Genomic DNA, 21,768 nt, shown 5'->3' on the forward strand with positions numbered 1-21,768 from the left:
CCTTGCAAACCAACACACACAATAGCCCAAACGGCGGGGTTATGTCCAAGAATATGCATTTTCATTCTTATGCTTCCAACTAGCAAAATTAGTACCATCAAAGTAAGGACCTCTACGGTGATAATTTCCTCTCGCTAGACGCCATACTCTCCTAGGTTGTGAAACCAAGGCTATGACCACCAAAAGCTATGAGATCAAAGCAAATGGAGACCAAAGCTCTGATACCACTTGTAGGATCGAAAGTATGTCTAGAGGGGGGTGATTAGACTACTTGACCAAATAAAAACTTAACCTTTTCCCAATTTTAGTTCTTGGCAGATTTTAGCTATTGTTAGGACAAGTCAAGCAATCATCACACAATTCAAGCAAGCATGCAAAGAGTATATTGCAGGGAAAAGTAAAGCATGCAACTTGCAAGAATGTAAAGGGAAGGGTTGGGAGAATTCAAACGCATTGGAGACACGGATGTTTTTCCCGTGGTTCGGATAGGTGGTGCTATCCTACATCCACGTTGATGGAGACTTCAACCCACGAAGGGTAACGGTTGCGCGAGTCCACACAGGGCTCCACCCAAGGGTAACGGTTGCGCGAGTCCACACAGGGCTCCACCCACGAAGGGTCCACGAAGAAGCAACCACCCACAAAGGGTCCACGAAGAAGCAACCTTGTCTATCCCACCATGGCCATCGCCCACACAGGACTTGCCTCACTAGCGGTAGATCTTCACGAAGTAGGCGATCTCCTTGCCCTTACAAACTCCTTGGTTCAACTCCACAATCTTGTCGGAGGCTCCCAAGTGACACCTAGCCAATCTAGGAGACACCACTCTCCAAGAAGTAACAAATGGTGTGTAGGTAATGAACTCCTTGCTCTTGTGCTTCAAATGATAGTCTCCCCAACACTCAACTCTCTCTCATAGGATTTGGATTTTGTGGAAAGAAGATTTGAGTGGAAAGCAACTTGGGGAAGGCTAGAGATCAAGATTCATATGGTAGGAATGGAATATCTTGGTCTCAACACATGAGTAGGTGGTTCTCTCTCAGAACATATGAGTTGGAATTGTGTATGTGTTCTGATGGCTCTCTCCACGAGTGAAGAGGAAGGTGGAGGGGTATATATAGCCTCCACACAAAATCCAACCGTTACACACAGTTTTCCAATCTCGGTGGGACCGAATCAACAAACTCGGTCGGACCGAAAAGGTAAACCTAGTGACCGTTAGAGATTTTCGGTGGGACTGACATGCAACTCGGTAGGACCGATATGGTTAGGGTTTGGGCATAACGTAATCTCGGTGAGAACGATTACACAAACTCGGTGAGACCGAATTTGGTAATTAGCTAACCAGAGAGTTGGTCAGGCAAACTCGGTGGGACCGATTTGCTCTTCGGTGAGACCGAGTGGAACTCGGTGAGACCGAAAAGTTACAAAGGGGAAACACTGAGTTTACATTGCAATCTCGGTGGGACCGATTCGCTCTTTCGGTGAGACCGAAAAGTTACGAAAGGAAACAGAGAGTTTGCAACCCCATCTCGGTGAGACCGAGATCCCTATCGGTAGAACCGAATTGCTAGGGTTTGGCAGTGGCTAATGACAAGTGAAACTCGGTGGCGCCGGATAGGAAAGAATCGGTAGGACCGAGTTTGGCTTAGGGTTTAGGTCATATGTGGATATGGGAAAGTAGTTGAGGGTTTTGGAGCATATCACTAAGCACATGAAGCAAGAGGCTCATTAAGCAACACCTCATCCCTCCTTGATAGTATTGGCTTTTCCTAAAGACTCAATGTGATCTTGGATCACTAAAATATAAAATGAAGAGTCTTGAGCTTTTGAGCTTGAGCCAATCCTTTGTCCTTACCATTTTGAGGGTTCCACTTTCACATCCATGCCATGCCAATCATTGAGCTTTCCTGAAATAATCATCTTGGAATAGCATTAGCTCAATGAGCTATATGTTGTTATGAATTACCAAAACCACCTAGGGATAGTTGCACTTTCACCTGCGTACCTCTAGTTAATTAGTTTGTGTACTGTATGTTGCATCTAGTTGCTAATTAACCCTTTCTTTTTCGTGTTGCTCTAATATATTTTGTTGCATATGATTGTACATCCTCTTGATGAACATGCATCTCTAACAGGTACCTAGTGTCTTGATGGCGAGATGGAGGTGCTATGTCGTGTACAAAGGGAAGGTTCCGGGGGTGTACAACGAGTGGCCTGAGTGTCAGGCGCAAGTGAATGGGGCCTCGGGCGCCAGCCATAAAGGCTTCAAAAGCAGACAAGAAGGAGAAGCTAGTTACTTGAGGTTCACGCTAGCACGAGAGAGGACTCGTAACCGCCACCTCATGTACTGCATAGTTCCGCTCTCACTCATAGTGATAGCTCTTCTCGCATATACCATTGTTTAGATGGATGACGTTGTAGTTGCAAGTATTCGAGACTTACATGTATTGGTATTTTCGAGATGATGACGAGATACCACTTTGTATTGGATGATGATTACGATGAGACTATTTGTATGTATATGCTATGATTACATTTGTGGTCTCGCAGCCATTTGTATGTTTATCATGATGACATTTGTATCTACTAAAGATTCTTGTATAAAGCCTGTTCAAATACAAAACAAATATGCAGAAAAACAAAAACTACTAAAATTAGCAGTAGCGAGTGGAGAAAAGTTAGCAGCAGCGCCACGGTAGTAGTAGCGCGTTTGGGTAAAGCGCGCTAGAGCTATTAGCAGTAGCGAGCTTCCACGAAGAGCGCTGCTGCTACACTTGTATAGCAGTAGCGCGGGTGTGCACGTGCTACTGCTATGGGTTAGCTGTAGCGCCTTATTAGTAGCGCCAGACCCCGCGCTACTGATATACCTAGAACCTGTTGGAGATATACCCTAGAGGAAATCATGTATGATGATATTTCGTATGTGTTTATGAATAAAGATAGTCCTTGGGAATTATCAATGGTGTGTATCAGCAAGTACGTGACTTGTTTGTGGGACTATGCATTGTATGATGAATGTCCTAAAAGGTCCCTAGTCGAAAGGGCTGTGTGGACGCGCAGCCAACTAGACTAGCATATGACACAGCCGATGACTTGGTCTCACTAGCCATGGAGCATTGGATGCTAACTGGATAATATGGACTTGGAAGGATCTGGTCGGATTCCACATAGTCGGATCCGAGTTGAGATAAGGTCCAAGTCGGACAGACCCAACTATGAGACGCAGCAATATGTCATCTGTGAGTCTCTAGTACAACATATGTTCTATGTCCTAAGACCTGAGCTGACACATGTACTCGGGATGGTGATAGACTTACTTTGGGCCGACCAAATGCTACTCTGTAACTGGGTAGTTATAAAGGTAGGTTTCGGGTTTGTCCAGACCCATGCTGCGAGACGTGGTCGAGCAAGATGGGATTTGCCCCTCCGATCAGGAGAGATATACTCTGGGCCCCTCGTGTGATCCGACCAGGAAAAGCATGGCCATGCGACAAGGATTATGAGATAATCCGCTTTGTGGTCGGCATCACTGGAACAAGAAAGAGGTCGGGCTAGAACAAGGATGACAGACTCGCCTTGAGCCTGACAACATATATCGTGTGGCAAAAGGAATGGAAGTATGATGTACAGGTTCGCCTAACCAGCTTCATAGTCTGTTTGGTGTTCGGCATGCCTTGCTAGAGGCCGCTATCAACTGTGCAGTTTGGAGGATCCGAACTGCAACCAAGACAGCTTGAACCTAAGGGGTCGCACGCTTAAGGGAAGGAATCTACGAGGTCGGATCCGAGGACACTGGTCGGATGTGATCCGAGCTGCATTCGGATTGTGGCCGAGTAGACTTATGGGCTTTAGGGTCCGTGCGAGGCCCAAGTGTTGAGCCCACGACGGACGCCTATATAAAGTGGAGGTGCCTCACACTCATGGGATGATTGATCGCTTCGGTGTTGTCACTAGGGTTTGCATGTGTTGCGAATAGACACCTCCACTCGCCACCGGTTGTGTGATCGGACCTAGCAGTCTGCCGCACGACGTTCCTCCTGCACGCGTGGATACCATTAGAGGCGGTGCACTTGCGCCGCTCCGGCAAACTTGTACGCGGGATCTGACGACCTGTTGTTCGAGGGAGATCGGACGAGGAGGAGACGATCCACGCGGATGCGCTTCCCCAACTCTTCTTCCGCTGCACGGCACTGCGCGTCTAGTGGTAACGAACTGTGATCTATCTCCCATAGCATGTTCTTGGTTGTTCTGCGCGTAGGAAAATTTTAATTTGCAGGCGACGCACACTACCGTAGATCCTAAGAGTGGTATCAGAGCCTCTGCTATAGGATTTGGATTCAGATCGTATGCATATTAGATATGTGGAGGCGATAGATGAGATCTGTTGTCGTTGATGAGAACGCCTGTGTGCACGGTTGATGAGATTAACTGCACATGGGAATCAATGTGGCTATGTTTTCTGATGATCGGAGTCGATGAGGTCATGACACAACCTACCCCTACAGGCCGGTATCCGCCATCGGGGTTAACAGTGAGATGTAAATCCGAATCGGGCTCGCGATGATCAATGAGATCGGTTAGATCAGAGACTTCGGCGTGATCGGAGTTCAGATGTGATCTGTGATTTTCAAAACGTGTGCGTAGCGCCTTGTATTTCGTACACGATCACTCAAAACCAGTAGAATGCAATTCTATGCATAACTTTATTTTGCAGGGTTTGATGTGAATAGTATGGCTCATGTGTATGTGATGCATGTGTGTAAATTATGCATGGCCTGCGTGTCATGTTTGTCAGCCGGCAGGAGCCAAAGTGTTGTCATTATATTGTATAACGACCTGTGTGCCTACTTATGACTCTATGTAAAATTCATTACTAGTTGTAGTAGTTGGATAATAGAGATCAGGTTGGCGGCTTGGCAGCCCGGCGTGACAAACAAGATGGAGTTTCTAGATGGTCATCAGAGTTGGAGCCAACCTGGAAGAACATCCATGAAGGAGCCATACTATTTCACAATATATGTTTTACTTGTGATTGTTATGCTTCTTTGTTTCTATGCATGTTACAATGGTAGAAAGATCCCTCATGAATATCAAGTAAATTGCCATTCCAGATGTTGCACCTTCACACGTCAAGTACGTCTAGTAGTGGGCTCATAAAATCGGGGTGCTGATAGTTTTCCTTGAACTGAAGGGTTGTGTTGGACACGGACATGCACTGCATTAGGTTAACTTGACAAGGCTATCAAAACGGTTTTGGGCCTTGTGGCAAAACAGGTCGGGAGCCGGGGTATGAGATACCTACACGACCGACAGGAGTCGTATAGAGATACGATTAGCAAGGAGTTGCTTACCGGATAAACATGTTGTCTAGCAGTGATGCTAAAGCTCACTAGTCGCATGTGCTAGTTGGATCCTAAATCACTGAGAGTTTCCGGAGGGATGTTGACTTCAGTGGGTGTATTTCTGTTTAAGTCTAGAATTACTCTACATAAACACATTGCTTAGTGATTGCATATTTTCTATTGTAGATCAATGGCACCACCTGCTCAACCCAACTTTACATTGAAATCAATTCTGGAAAAGGATAAACTGAATGGAACAAACTTTACTACCTAGTATAGAAATTTGAGAATTGTTCTCAAGCATGATAAAAAGGAATATGTTCTAGAGGATCCGCTTCCAGAGGAAACTGCCGATAATGCTAGTACCACAACTAAGAATGCCTACCAGAAACTCGTTGATGAATCAAACGAGATCAGCTGCCTCATGCTGGCTTGTATGGAGCCCGATTTGCAGCAGCATTTCAAAGACGTTGGGGCTTTCGATATGATCGAGAGTCTCAAGAGCATGTTTCAGGTGCAGGCTAGGACCGAAAGGTTCAACGTCTGGCGATCCTTGATGGATTGTAAGCTGAACGAAGGTGATGCACTAAGCCCACATGTGATCAAGATGATTGGATATGTGCAAGCTTTGGATCGGTTGGGCTTCCCGCTCTTCGATGAGCTGGCTACTGATGCAGTTCTGGGTTCTCTTCCGCCCAGCTATGGGACGTTCATCTCGAACTATCATATGCATGGAATGGATAAGAAGCTCACTGAATTGCATGGGATGCTCAAAGTGGCAGAGCAGGATATTAAGAAAGGAACGCATCAAGTGTTGATGGTGCAGAAATTGGCTAAGTTCAAGAAGAGTTGGTCCAAGAAAAAGGCTAAGGCAAAGGGCACGGAGATAGTAACCTCCGTCGTTGTGCCGAAGTCTGGACCGGACTCAAAGACCATTTGCTATCATTGCAAGGAAACTGGTCACTGGAAGAGGAACTGTAGCAAGTGGCTTGCAGAGCATGGCAAGAAGGCCGGGAATGCTGCTTCATGCAAAGGTACACTTGTTGCATATGTTATAGACATTTACCTTGCTGACCTACCTAGCAGCTCTTGGGTATTTGATACCGGATCGGTTGTTCACATTTGCAACTCGATGCAGGGGCTGGTAAGAACTAGGCGTGTGGCACAAGGGGAGATTGACATCAGGGTCGGCAACAAAGCAAGAGTTGCTACGTTGGAGGTCGGCACGATGCAGCTCCAGTTTCCTTCTAGATTTATTTTGGAATTGAATAATTGTTATTACATTCCTACACTTAGTCGGAACATTATTTCTGCCTCATGCTTGATGTGTTAGGGTTATGAATTCAATTTAAAGGACAATGGTTGTTCAATTTATTTGAATGGTATGTTCCACGGCTATGCACCCATTGTTGATGGGTTATTTATATTGAATCTAGAACAGGAACCGGTCTATAATGTGAATGTCAAGAGGCATAAGCCTAATGAGATAAATCCGACATACTTCTGGCATTGCCAGCTTGGACACATTAGTCTAAAATGCATGAAGAAGCTCCGTGATGATGGACTCCTAACTTCGACCGACTTTGGGTCTTTCGAGACATGCGAATCATGCTTGCTCAGCAAGATGACTAAGTCGCCTTTCGCAAAGAGTTGTGAGAGGGCATCCGAGCTATTGGAACTGATACACAGTGATGTGTGTGGACCAATGAGCACAACTGCCAAAGGTGGCTATCAGTACTTCGTGACTTTTACCGACGACTTGAGTAGATATGGATATATCTATTTGATGAGGCACAAGTCGGGAACTTTTGAAAAGTTCAAAGAGTTTCAAAACGAGGTTGAGAATCAGCTCGACAAGACTATAAAACTTCTACGATTTGATCGTGGAGGTGAGTACATGAGCCAGGTGTTTGATGATCATCTGAAAAGCAGAGGTATAGTACCTCAGCTCACACCTCCAGGTACGCCACAGAGAAATGGTGTGTCAAAACGAATGAATCATACCTTGTTGGACATGGTTCTATCTATGATGAGCAAATCGGATTTACCCTTGTCATTCTGGGGATACGCTCTAGAAACTGCAGCTTTCACACTTAACAGGGTACCATCAAAATCTGTAGACAATACACCACATGAGATGTGGACCAGGAAGAGTCCCAGTTTGTCTTTTCTAAAGATTTGGGGTTGTGAAGCATTTGTCAAGAAACTTATGTCAGACAAGCTTACACCCAAGTCAGATAAATGCATATTCATGGGATATTCGAGGGAAACCTTGGGATATAGCTTCTACAACCGGGAAGAGAACAAAGTGTTTGTTTCTCGGAACGGGGTTTTCCTTGAGAAAGAGTTTCTCAGTCGGCAGGCCAGTGGGAGGACGGTCCGACTCGAAGAAATTCGAGGACCACTCGGGGATGGCTCGGCTGGTGATAAGATCATACCGGAGTCAGTCAGGGAACCCGTAGTGGAAGCGGCACCGGAACCACGGAGGACAGAAAGATTGCGCAGAGTGTGTGATGTATTGTTGCTAGAAAGTGACGAGCCGGCAACGTATGCGGAAGCGATGGTAAGCCTAGATTCCGAGGCATGGCTGGAGGCCATGAATTCCGATTTGAAGTCCATGGATGAGAATCAAGTCTGGGACTTGGTTGATCCGTCGCCTGGCGTAATAGCCATTGGTTGCAAATGGGTCTTTAAGAAGAAAACAGATGTGGATGGAAATGTTCAGATCCACAAAGCTTGCCTTGTCGCTAAGGGTTATGGACAAGTTCAAGGAATTGACTACGACGAGACTTACTCGCTGGTAGTGATGCTGAAGTCGGTGAGGATCGTACTAGCTATAGCTTCATATTTCGACTACGAGATATGGCAGATGGATGTCAAGACAGCTTTCCTTCATGGAAATTTAACCGAGGACATGTATATGATACAGCCCGAGGGTTTTGTCGATCCGACTGGCACTAGTAAGGTATGCAAGCTCAAGAGATCCATTTATGGGTTGAGGCAAGCATCTCGGAGCTGGAACATTCATTTTGATGAGGTCGTCACTGGTTTCGTCTTCATCAAAAGCGAAGAGGGCTCTTGTTTATACAAGAAGTTAAGTGGGAGCTCAATAGTGTTTTTGATCTTGTATGTAGATGACATACTACTGATCGGAAATGATATTTCGATGCTGAACTCGATCAAGGAGTCATTGAATGGCAAGTTTTCGATGAAGGACCTTGGTGAGGCAATGTACATTTTAGGCATTGAGATCTATAGAGATAGATCAAGGAGGCTGCTCGGCCTAAGCCAGAGCACGTACATAGATAAAGTGTTGAAGCGGTTCAACATGAGTGAGGCAAAGAAAGGGTTCTTGCCACTCTCACATGGTATAAGGCTAAGCGAGACTCAGAGTCCTTCGACATCTGATGAGCGAAGCAGGATGAGTAGGATTCAGTATGCCTCGGCAATCGGATCCATCATGTATGCCATGATATGTACGCGGCCCGATGTTGCTTTCGCAATAAGCCTAACAAGTAGATACCAGGCCAACCCAGGTGAGAGTCACTGGGCAGCGGTAAAGACTATTTTGAAGTACCTGAAAAGGACTAAAGAGATGTTCCTAGTTTATGGAGGTGAGGAAGAGCTCGTCGTAAGGGGTTAGGCCGATGCTAGTTTCCAAACCGTCAGAGATGATTGTCGATCACAGTCCGGATTCGTGTACGTCATGAACAGAGGAGCAGTGAGCTGGATGAGTTCCAAGCAAGATACGGTGTCCAATTCTACAACAGAAGCCGAATACATTGCGTCTTGTGCAGCTGCAAAGGAAGGTGTTTGGATCTGGAACTTTCTAGATGATCTTGGTATTTTCCCAGCCTCGATAAAACCTTTGGACCTTTATTGTGATAATTCTGGTGCCATCGCACAAGCCAAGGAGCCAAGGAATCATGATACGTCTCCAACATATCTATAATTTTTGATTGCTCCATGCTATATTATCTACTATTTTGGACATTATTGGGCTTTATTATACACTTCTATATTATTTTTGGGACTAACCTACTAACCAGAGGCCCAACCCAGAATTGCTGTTTTTTTTGCCTATTTTAGGGTTTCGAAGAAAAGGAATATCAAACGGAGTCCAAACGGAATGAAACCTTTGGGAACATGACTTTTGGAATGAACAAGACCCAGGAGACTTGGACCCACGTCAAGCAACCAACAGGGAGGCCATGAGGTAGGGGGGCGTGCCTACCCCCCCAAGCGCGCCCTCCACCCTCGTGGGCCCCCTGTTGCTCCACCGACATAGTTCTTCTCCTATATATACCTACGTACCCCCAAACGATCAGATACGGAGCCAAAACCCTAATTCCACCGCCGTAACTTTCTATATCCACGAGATCCCATCTTGGGGCCTGTTCCGGAGCTCCGCCGGAGGGGGCATCGATCACGGAGGGCTTCTACATCAACACCATAGCCTCTCTGATGAAGTGTGAGTAGTTTACCTTAGACCTACGGGTCCATAGTTATTAACTAGATGGCTTCTTCTATTTTTATGGATCTCAATACAAAGTTCTCCCCCTCTCTTGTGGAGATCTATTGGATGTAATCTTCTTTTGCAGTGTGTTTGTTGAAACCGATGAATTGTGGGTTTATGATCAAGTTTATTTATGAATAATATTTGAATCTTCTCCGAATTCTTTTATGTATGATTGGTTTGAAGGAAATATTCCCTAGAGGCAATAATAAAGTTATTATTTATTTCCTTATATCATGATAAATGTTTATTATTCATGCTAGAATTGTATTAACCGGAAACATAATACATGTGTGAATACATAGACAAACAGTATGCCACTAGTATGCCTCTACTTGACTAGCTCATTGATCAGAGATGGTTAAGTTTCCTAACCATAGACAAAGAGTTGTCATTTGATTAATGAGATCACATCATTAGGAGAATGTTGTGATTGACTTGACCCATTCCGTTAGCTTAGCACTTGATCGTTTAGTTTGTTGCTATTGCTTTCTTCATGACTTATACATGTTCCTATGACTATGAGATTATGCAACTCCCATTTACCGGAGGAATACTTTGTGTGCTACCAAACGTCACAACGTAACTGGGTGATTATAAATGTGCTCTACAGGTTGGGTTGGTGTATTTCGAGATTAGGATTTGTCACTCCGATTGTCGGAGAGGTATCTCTGGGCCCTCTCGGTAATGCACATCACTTAAGCCTTGCAAGCATTCCAACTAATGACTTCGTTGCGGGATGATGTATTACGGAATAAGTAAAGAGACTTCCCGGTAACGAGATTGAACTAGGTATTGAGATACCGACGATCGAATCTCGGGCAAGTAACATACCGATGACAAAGGGAACAACGTATGTTGTTATGTGGTTTGACCGACAAAGATCTTTGTAGAATATGTGGGAGCCAATATGAGCATCCAGGTTCCGCTATTGGTTATTGACTGGAGACGTCTCTCGGTCATGTCTACATAGTTCTCGAACCCGTAGGGTCCGCACACTTAACGTTACGATGGCAGTTATATTATGAGTTTATATGTTCTGATGTACCGAAGGTTGTTCGGAGTCCCGAATGTGATCGAGGACATGACAATGAGTCTCGTAATGGTCGAGACATGAAGATCGATATATTGGAAGCCTATGTTTGGATGTCGGAAGTGTTCCGGGTGAAATCAGGATTTTACCGGAGTGCCGGGAGGTTACCAGAACCCCCCGGGGGTTTAATGGGCCTACATGGGCCTTAGTGGAAATAGAGGGCAGCAAGGGGAGTGTGGGGCACGCCCCCCAAGGCCCAAACCGAATTGGTTTAGGGCAAGGGGGGCCGGCCCCCTCTTTCCTTCTTCCCCTCTCTCTTTCCTTCTCCTGAATCCTATTCCAACTAGGGAAGGATGGGAGTCCTACTCCCGGTGGGAGTAGGACTCCTCCTGGTGCGCCCTCTCCCTGGCCGGTCGCACCCCCCTTGCTCCTTTATATACGGGGGAAGGGGGCACCCCATAGTCACAACAATTGATCAAGTTGATCTTTTAGCCGTCTACGGTGCCCCCCTCCACCATAGTCCACCTCGATAATACTGTAGCGGTGCTTAGGCGAAGCCCTGCGTCGGTAGAACATCAACATCGTCATCACACTGTCGTGCTGACGAAACTCTCCCTCAACACTCGGCTGGATCGGAGTTCGAGGGACATCATCGGGCTGAACGTGTGCTAAACTCGGAGGTGCCGTACGTTCGGTACTTGATCGGTTGGATCGTGAAGACGTAAGACTACATCAATCGCGTTGTGCTAACGCTTCTGCTTTCGGTCTACGAGGGTACGTGGACAACACTCTCCGCTCTCGTTGCTATGCATCACCATGATCTTGCGTGTGCGTAAGAAATTTTTTGAAATTACTACGTTCCCCAACAGTGGCATCCAAGCCTGGTTTTATGCGTAGATGTCATATGCATGAGTAGAACACAAGTGAGTTGTGGGCAATATAAGTCATACTGCTTACCATCATGTCATACTTTGGTTCGGCGGTATTGTTGGATGAAGCGGCCCGGACCAACATTACGCGTACGCTTATGCGAGACTGGTTCTACCGACGTGCTTTTCACACAGGTGGCTGGCGGGTGTCAGTTTCTCCAACTTTAGTTGAACCGAGTGTGGCTACGCCCGGTCCTTGCGAAGGTTAAAACAACACCAACTTGACAAACTATCGTTGTGGTTTTGATATGTAGGTAAGAACGGTTCTTGCTAAGCCCATAGCAGCCACGTAAAACTTGTAACAACAAAGTAGAGGACGTCTAACTTGCTTTTGCAGGGCATGTTGTGATGTGATATGGTCAATACATGATGCTAAATTTTATTGTATGAGATGATCTTGTTTTGTAACCGAGTTATCGGCAACTGGCAGGAGCCATATGATTGTCGCTTTATTGTATGCAATGCAATCGCCCTGTAATGCTTTACTTTATCACTAAGCGGTAGCGATAGTCGTAGAAGCATAAGATTGGCGAGACGACAAGGATGCTATGATGGAGGTCAAGGTGTCGCGCCGGTGACGATGGTGATCATGACGGTGCTTCGGAGATGGAGATCACAAGCACAAGATGATGATGGCCATATCATATCACTTATATTGATTGCATGTGATGTTTATCTTTTATGCATCTTATCTTTCTTTGATTGACGGTAGCATTATAAGACGATCTCTCACTAAATTTCAAGATAAAAGTGTTCTCCCTGAGTATGCACCGTTGCCAAAGTTCGTCGTGCCCAGACACCACGTGATGATCGGGTGAGATAAGCTCTACGTCCATCTACAACGGGTGCAAGCCAGTTTTGCACACGCAGAATACTCAGGTTAAACTTGACGAGCCTAGCATATGCAAATATGGCCTCGTAACACTGTAGACCGAAAGGTCGAGCGTGAATCATATAGTAGATATGATCAACATAATGATGTTCACCATTGAAAACTACTCCATTTCACGTGATGATCGGTTATGGTTTAGTTGATATGGATCACGTGATCACTTAGATAATTAGAGGGATGTCTATCTAAGTGGGAGTTCTTAAGTAATATGATTAATTGAACTTTAATTTATCATGAACTTAGTCCTGGTAGTATTGGCATATCTATGTTGTAGATTAATAGCTCGCATTATTTCTTCCCTATGTTTTATATGTGTTCCTAGAGAAAACTAAGTTGAAAAATGATAGTAGCAATGATGCGGACTGGGTCCGTGATCTGAGGTTTATCCTCATTGCTGCACAAAAGAATTATGTCCTTGATGCACCGCTAGGTGACTGACCTATTGCAGGAGCAGATGCAGACATTATGAACGTTTGGCTAGCTCAATATGATGACTACTTGATAGTTTAGTGCACCATGCTTAACATCTTAGAATCAGGATTTCAAAGATGTTTTGAACGTCATGGACCATATGAGATGTTCCAGGAGTTGAAATTAATATTTCAAGTAAATACCCGAGTTGAGAGATATGAAGTCTCCAACAAGTTCTATAGCTAAAAGATGGAGGAGAATAGCTCAAGCAGTGAGCACGTGCTCAGATTGTCTGGGTACTACAATCGCTTGAATCAAGTGGGAGTTAAGCTTCCAGATAAAATAGTGATTGACAGAATTCTCTAGTCACCATCACCAAGTTAGTAGAACTTCGTGATGAACTATAGTATGCAAGGTATGGCATAAATGATTCCCGAGCTTTTCATGATGATGAAATCGATGAAGATAGAAATCAAGAAAGAGCATCAAGTGTTGATGATTAACAAGACCACTAGTTTCAAGAAAAGGGCAAAGGGAAAGAAAGGGAACTTCAAGAAGAACGGCAAGCAAGTTGCTGCTCAAGTGAAGAAGCCCAAGTCTGGACCTAAGCCTGAGACTAAGTGCTTCTACTTCAAAGGGACTGGTCACTGGAAGCAGAACTGCCCCAAGTATTTGGTGGATAAGAAGGATGGCAAAGTGAACAAAGCTATATTTGATATACATGTTATTGATGTGTACTTTACTAGTGTTTATAGCAACCCCTCGGTATTTGATACTGGTTCAGTTGCTAAGAGTAGTAACTCAAAACGGGAGTTGCGGAATGAACAAAGACTAGTTAAGGGTGAAGTGACGATGTGTATTGGAAGTGGTTCCAAGATTGATATGATCATCATCGCACACTCCCTATACTTTCGGGATTAGTGTTTAACCTAAAATAAATGTTATTTAGTGTTTGCGTTGAGCATTAATATGATTGGATCATGTTTATTGCAGTACGGTTATTCATGTAAGTTAGAGAATAATTGTTGTTCTGTTTACATGAATAAAACCTTCTATAGTCATACACCCAATGAAAATGGTTTGTTGGATCTCGATCGTGGTGATACACATTTTCATAATATTGAAGCCAAGAGATTCAAAGTTAATAATGATAGTGCAACTTAATTGTGGCACTGTCGTTCAGGTCATATTGGTGTAAAGCGCATGAAGAAACTCCATACTGATGGACTTTTGGAATCACTTGATTATGAATCACTTGATGCTTGCAAACCATGCCTCATGGGCAAGATAACTAAGACTCCGTTCTCCGGAACAATGGAGCGAGCAACTGACTTATTGGAAATAATACATACTGATGTATGCGGTCCGATGAGTGTTAAGGCGCACGGCAAGTATCATTATTTTCTGACCTTCACAGATGATTTGAGCAGATATGGGTATATCTACTTGATGAAACACAAGTCTGAAACATTTGAAAAGTTCAAAGAATTTCAGAGTGAAGTGGAGAATCATCGTAACAAGAAAATAAAAGTTTCTACGATATGATCGCAGAGGTGAAATATTTGAGTTATGAGTTTGGCCTTCAGTTAAAACAATGTGAAATAACTTCACTACTCACGCCACCTGGAACACCATAGTGTAATGGTGTGTCCGAACGTCATAACCGTACTTTATTGGATATAGTGCAATCTATGATGTTTCTTACCGATTTACCACTATAATTTTGGGGTTGTGCATTAGAGACAGCTGCATTCACGTTAAAAAGGGCACCATCTAAATCCGTTGAGACGACACCGTATGAACTGTGGTTTGGCAAGAAACCAAAGTTGTCGTTTCTTAAAGTTTGGGGTTGCGATGCTTATGTGAAAAGTATCATCTTGATAAGCTCAAACCCAAATAAAAAAAGTGCGTCTTCATAGGATACCCAAAAGTTACTATTGGGTACACCTTCTAGCACAGATCCGAAGGCAAGATATTCGTTGCTAAGAATGGATCCTTTCCAGAGAAGGAGTTTCTCTCGAAAGAAGTGAGTGGGAGGAAAGTAGAACTTGATGAGGTAACTGTACCTGCTCCCTTATTGGAAAGTAGTTCATCACATAAATCTATTCCTGTGACTCCTACACCAATTAGTGAGGAAGCTAATGATGATGATCATGTAACTTCAGATCAAGTTACTACCGAACCTGGTAGGTCAACCAGAATGAAATCCGCACTAGAGTGGTATGGTAATCCAGTTCTGGAGGTCATGTTACTTGACCATGACGAACCTACGAACTATGAGGAGGCGATGATGAGCCCAGATTCCGCAAAATGGCTTGAGGCCATGAAATCTGAGATGGGATCCATGTATGAGAACAAAGTGTGGACTTTGGTTGACTTGCCCGGTGATCGGCAAGCCATAGAAAATAAATGGATCTTCAAGAGGAAGACGGACGCTGATAGTAGTGTTACTATCTACAAAGCTAGACTTGTCAGAAAAAGGTTTTTGACAAAGTTCAAGGTGTTGACTACGATGAGATTTTCTCACTTGTAGTGATGCTTAAGTCTGTCCGAATCATGTTAGCAAATTGCCACATTTTATGAAATCTGGCAAATGGATGTCGAAACTACATTCCTTAATGGATTTATTAAAGAAGAGTTGTATATGATGCAACCAAAAGGTTTTGTCAATCCTAAAGGTGCTAACAAAATATGCAAGCTCCAGCGATCCATCTATGGACAGGTGCAAGCATCTTGGAGTCGGAATATATGCTTTGATAAGTTGATCAAAGCATATAGTTTTATACAGACTTGCGGTAAAGCCTGTATTTACAAGAAAGTGAGTGGGAGCACTACAACATTTCTGATAAGTATATGTGAATGCCATATTGTTTATCGGAGATAATGTAGAATTATTCTGCAAAGCATAAAGGAGTGTTTGAAAGGAGTTTTTCAAAGAAAGACCTCGGTGAAGCTGCTTACATATTGAGCATCAAGATCTATAGAGATAGATCAAGACACTTGATAAGTTTTTCAATGAGTACATACCTTGACAAGATTTTGAAGTAGTTCAAAATGGAACAGTCAAAGAAAGAGTTCTTGCCTGTGTTACAAGGTGTGAAACTAAGTAAGACTCAAAGCCCGACCATGGCAGAAGATAGAAAGAGAATGAAAGTCATTCCCTATGCCTTGGCCATAGGTTCTATAAAATATGCCATGTTGTGTACCAGATCTATTGTATACCCTACACTGTTTTTGGCAAGGGAGTACAATAGTGATCTAGGAGTAGATCACTGGACAGCAGTCAAAATTATCCTTAGTGGAATAAGGATATGTTTCTTGATTATGGAGGTGACCAAAAGGTTCGTCGTAAAGGGTTACGTCGATGCAAATTTTGACCCTGATCCAGATGACTCTAAATCTCAATTTGGATACATATTGAAAGTGGGAGCAATTAGCTAGAGTAGCTCCGTGCAGAGCATTGTTGACATAGAAATTTGCAAAATACTTATGGATCTGAATGTGGCAGACCCATTGACTAAACTTCTCTCACAAGCAAAACATGATCACACCTTAGTACTCTTTGGTTGTTAATCACATAGCGATGTGAACTAGATTATTGACTCTAGTAAACCCTTTGGGTGTTGGTCACATGTCGATGTGAACTATGGGTGTTAATCACATGGTGATGTGAACTATTGGTATTAAATCACATGGCGATGTGAACTAGATTATTGACTCTAGTGCAAGTGGGAGACTGAAGGAAATATGCCCTAGAGGCAATAATAAAGTTATTATTTATTTCCTTATATCATGATAAATGTTTATTATAAATGCTAGAATTGTATTAACAGGAAACATAATACATGTGTGAATACATAGAAAAACAGTATGTCACTACTATGCCTCTACTTGACTAGCTCATTGATTAGAGATGGTTAAGTTTGCTAACCATAGACAAAGAGTTGTCATTTGATTAATGAGATCACATCATTAGGAGAATGATGTGATTGACTTGACCCATTCCGTTAGCTTAACACTTGATCGTTTAGTTTGTTGCTATTGCTTTGTTCATGACTTATACATGTTCCTATGACTATGAGATTATGCAACTCCCGTTTACCGGAGGAACACTTTGTGTGCTAACAAACGTCACAACATAACTGGGTGATTATAAATGTGCTCTATAGGTGTCTCCAAAGGTACTTGTTGGGTTGGCGTATTTCGAGATTAGGATTTGTCACTCCGATTGTCGGAGAGGTATCTCTGGGCCCTCTCGGTAATGCACATCACTTAATCCTTGCAAGCATTGCAACTAATGAATTAGTTGCGGGATGATGTATTACGGAACGAGTAAAGAGACTTGCCGGTAATGATATTGAACTAGGTATTGAGATACCGACGATCGAATCTCGGGCAAGTAACATACCGATGACAAAGGGAACACCGTATGTTGTTATGCGGTTTGACCGATAAAGATCTTCGTAGAATATGTGGGAGCCAATATGAGCATCCAGGTTCCGCTATTGGTTATTGACCGGAGACGTGTCTTGGTCACGTCTACATAGTTCTCGAACCCGTAGGGTCCGCACGCTTAACGTTACGATGATAGTTATATTATGAGTTTATATGTTTTGATGTACCGAAGGTTGTTCGGAGTCCCGAATGTGATCAAGAACATGACGAGGAGTCTCGAAATGGTCAAGACATGAAGATTGATATATTGGAAGCCTATGTTTGGATGTCGGAAGTGTTTCGGGTGAAATTGGGATGTTACCGGAGTACCGGGAGGTTACCGGAACCCCCCGGGGGTTTAATGGGCCTACATGGGCCTTGGTGGAAATAGAGGGCAGCAAGGGGAGTGTGGGGCGCGCCCCCAAGGCCCAAACCGAATTGGTTTAGGGAAAGGGGGCCGCCCCCCTCTTTCCTTCTTCCCCTCTCTCTTTCCTTCTCCCGAATCCTATTCCAACTAGGAAAGGGGGGGAGTCCTACTCCCGATGGGAGTAGGACTCCTCCTGGCGCGCCCTCTCCTTGGCCGGCCGCACCCCCCTTGCTCCTTTATATACGGGGGCAGGGGGGCACCCCATAGTCACAACAATTGATCAAGTTGATCTTTTAGCCGTGTGCGGTGCCGCCCTCCTCCATAGTCCACCTCGATAATACTGTAGCGGTGCTTAGGCGAAGCCCTGCGTCAGTAGAACATCAACATCATCACCACGCCGTCGTGCGGACGAAACTCTCCCTCAACACTCGGCTGGATCAGAGTTCGAGGGACGTCATCGGGCTGAACGTGTGCTGAACTCGGAGGTGCCATACGTTTGGTACTTGATCAGTTGGATCGTGAAGACGTACAACTACATCAACCGCATTGTGCTAACGCTTCTGCTTTCGGTCTACGAGGGTACGTGGACAACACTCTCCCCTCTCGTTGCTATGCATCACCATGATCTTGCGTGTGCGTAAGAATTTTTTTAAAATTACTACGTTCCCCAACATGGTTATCTTTGCAAGTTTCTTCGAATTATCAGTTTGGTTTGGCCTACTAGATTGATCTTTCTTGCAATTGGAGAAGTGCTTAGCTTTGAGTTCAATCTTAAGGTGTCCTTTCCCAGTGACAGTAGGGGCAGCAAGGAACGCATTGTATTGTTGCCATCGAGGATAACAAGATGGGGTTTTTACCATATTGCATGAATTTATCCCTCTACATCATGTCATCTTGCTTAAAGCGTTACTCTGTTCTCTTGAACTTAATACTCTACATGCATGCTGGATAGCGGTCGATGTGTGGAGTAATAGTAGTAGATGCAGGCAGGAGTCGGTCTACTTGTCTCGGACGTGATTCCTATATACATGATCATACCTAGATATTCTCATAACTATGCTCTATTCTGTCAATTGCTTAACAGTAATTTGTTCACCCACCGTAAAATACTTATGTTATTGAGAGAAGCCACTAGTGAAACCTATGGCCCCCGGGTCTATCTTCATCATATTAATCTTCCAATACTTAGTTATTTTCATTGCTTTTATTTTATTTTGCATCTTTATCATAGAAATACCAAAAAATATTATCTTATCATATCTATCAGATCTCACTCTCGTAAGTGACCGTGTTGGGATTGACAACCCCTTATCGCGTTGGTTGCGAGGATTTATTTGTTTTGTGTAGGTGCGAGGGACTCGCGCGTAGCCTCCTGGATTGATACATTGGTTCTCAAAAACTGAGGGAAATACTTACGCTACTTTGCTGCACCACCCTTTTCTCTTCAAGGGAAAACCAATGCAAGTGCTCAAGAGGTAGCAAGACGGATTTCTGGCGCCGTTGCCAGGGAGATCTACGCAAAAGTCAAGATACCAAGTACCCATCACAAACCCTTATCTCCCGCATTACATTATTTGCCATTTGCCTCTCGTTTTCCTCTCCCCCACTTCACCCTTGCCGTTTTATTCGCCCTCTCTCTCTATCCTCCCTCTCTTTCTCTATTTGCCTCTTTTTGCCCGTTTCTTGTTTGCTTGTGTGTTGGATTGCTTGCTTTTCATGATGGCTCAAGATAACACTAAATTGTGTCAATTTACCAATACTAACAACAATGATTTTATTAGCACTCCGATTGCTCCTCTTACCGATGCTGAATCTTGTGAAATTAATGCTGCCTTGCTAAATCTTTTCATGAAAGATCCGTTTTCCGGCCTTCCTAGTGAACATGCCGCTACCCATCTAAATAGCTTCGTTGATTTGTGTGATATGCAAAAGAAGAAAGATGTGGACAATGATATTGTTAAATTGAAGCTATTTCCTTTTTTCGCTTAGAGATCGTGCTAAACCTTGGTTTTCATCTTTGCCTAAAAATAGTATTGATTCGTGGAATAAGTGCAAAGATGCTTTTATCTCTAAGTATTTTCCTCCCGCCAAGATCATCTCTCTTAGAAACGATATTATGTATTTTTAGCAACTTGATCATGAACATGTTGCACAAGCTTGGGAGGGGATGAAATTAATGATACGTAATTGCCCTACTCATGGTTTGAATTTGTGGATGATTATACAAAATTTTTATGCCGGATTGAATTTTGCTTCTAGAAATCTTGTAGATTCGGCCGCGGGAGGCACTTTTATGGAAATAAGTTTAGGAGAAGCTACTAAACTCCTAGATAATATTATGGTTAATTATCCTAAATGGCACACTGAAAGATCTACTAATAAGAAAGTGCATGCGATAGAAGAAATTAATGTTTTGAGTGGAAAGATGGATGAACTTATGAAATTATTTGCTAATAAAAGTGTTTCTTATGATCCTAATGATATGCCTTTGTCTACTTTGATTTAGAATAATAATGAATCTATGGATGTGAATTTTGTTGGTAGGAACAATTTTTTGGGGAACGTAGTAATTTCAAAAAAATTCCTACGCACACGCAAGATCATGGTGATGCATAGCAACGAGAGGGGAGAGTGTGATCTACGTACCCTTGTAGACAGACAGCGGAAGCGTTGTGACAACGCGGTTGATGTAGTCTTATGTCTTCATGATCCGACCGATCCAAGCACCGTTACTCCGACACCTCCGAGTTCTTGGCACACGTTCAGCTCGATGACGATCCCCGTGCTCCGATCCAGCAAAGCGTCGGGGAGGAGTTCCGTCAGCATGACGGCGTGGTGACGATTTTGATGTTCTACCGTCGCAGGGCTTCGCCTAAGCACCGCTACAATATGACCGAGGTGGAATATGGTGGAGGGGGGCACCGCACACGGCTAAGGAACGATCACGAAGATCAACTTGTGTGTCTAGAGGTGCCCCCCTGCCCCCGTATATAAAGGAGCAAGGGGGAGGGGGCGGCCGGCCTAGAAGGGGGCGCGCCAAGGGGAGTCCTACTCCCACTGGGAGTAGGACTCCTTCCTTCCTTGTTGGAGTAGGAGAAGGGGAAAGAGGGGGAGAGGAAAAAGGAAAAGGGGGCTGCGCCCCTTGTCCAATTCGGACCAGAGGGGGGGGGGCGCAGGCCTCCTTCCTTTTGGCCTCTCTACTCTATTCCCGTATGGCCCAATAAGGCCCATATACTCCCCGGCGAATTCCCGTAACTCTCCGGTACTCCGAAAAATACCCGAATCACTCGGAACCTTTCCGATGTCCGAATATAGTCATCCAATATATCGATCTTTAGGTCTCGACCATTTCGAGACTCCTCGTCATGTCCCCGATCTCATCCGGGACTCCGAACTCTTTTGGTACATCAAAACTCATAAACTCATAATATAACTGTCATTGAAACCTTAAGCGTGCGGACCATACGGTTCGAGAACAATGTAGACATGACCGAGACATTTCTCCGGTCAATAACCAATAGCGGAACCTGGATGCTCATATTGGCTCCTACATATTCTACGAAGATCTTTATCGATCAGACCGCATAACAACATAAGTTGTTCCCTTTGTCATCGGTATGTTACTTGCCCGAGATTCGATCGTCGGTATCTCAATACCTAGTTCAATATCATTACCGGCAAGTCTCTTTACTCGTTCCGTAATACATCAACCCGCAACTAATTCATTAGTTGCAATTCTTGCAAGGATTAAGTGATGTGCATTACCGAGAGGGCCCAGAGATACCTCTCCGACAATCGGAGTGACAAATCCTATTCTCGAAATACGCCAACCCAACATGTA

Source organism: Triticum urartu, chromosome 7 (genome assembly GCF_003073215.2).
Source record: "Triticum urartu cultivar G1812 chromosome 7, Tu2.1, whole genome shotgun sequence".
Taxonomy (NCBI): Eukaryota; Viridiplantae; Streptophyta; class Magnoliopsida; order Poales; family Poaceae; genus Triticum; species Triticum urartu.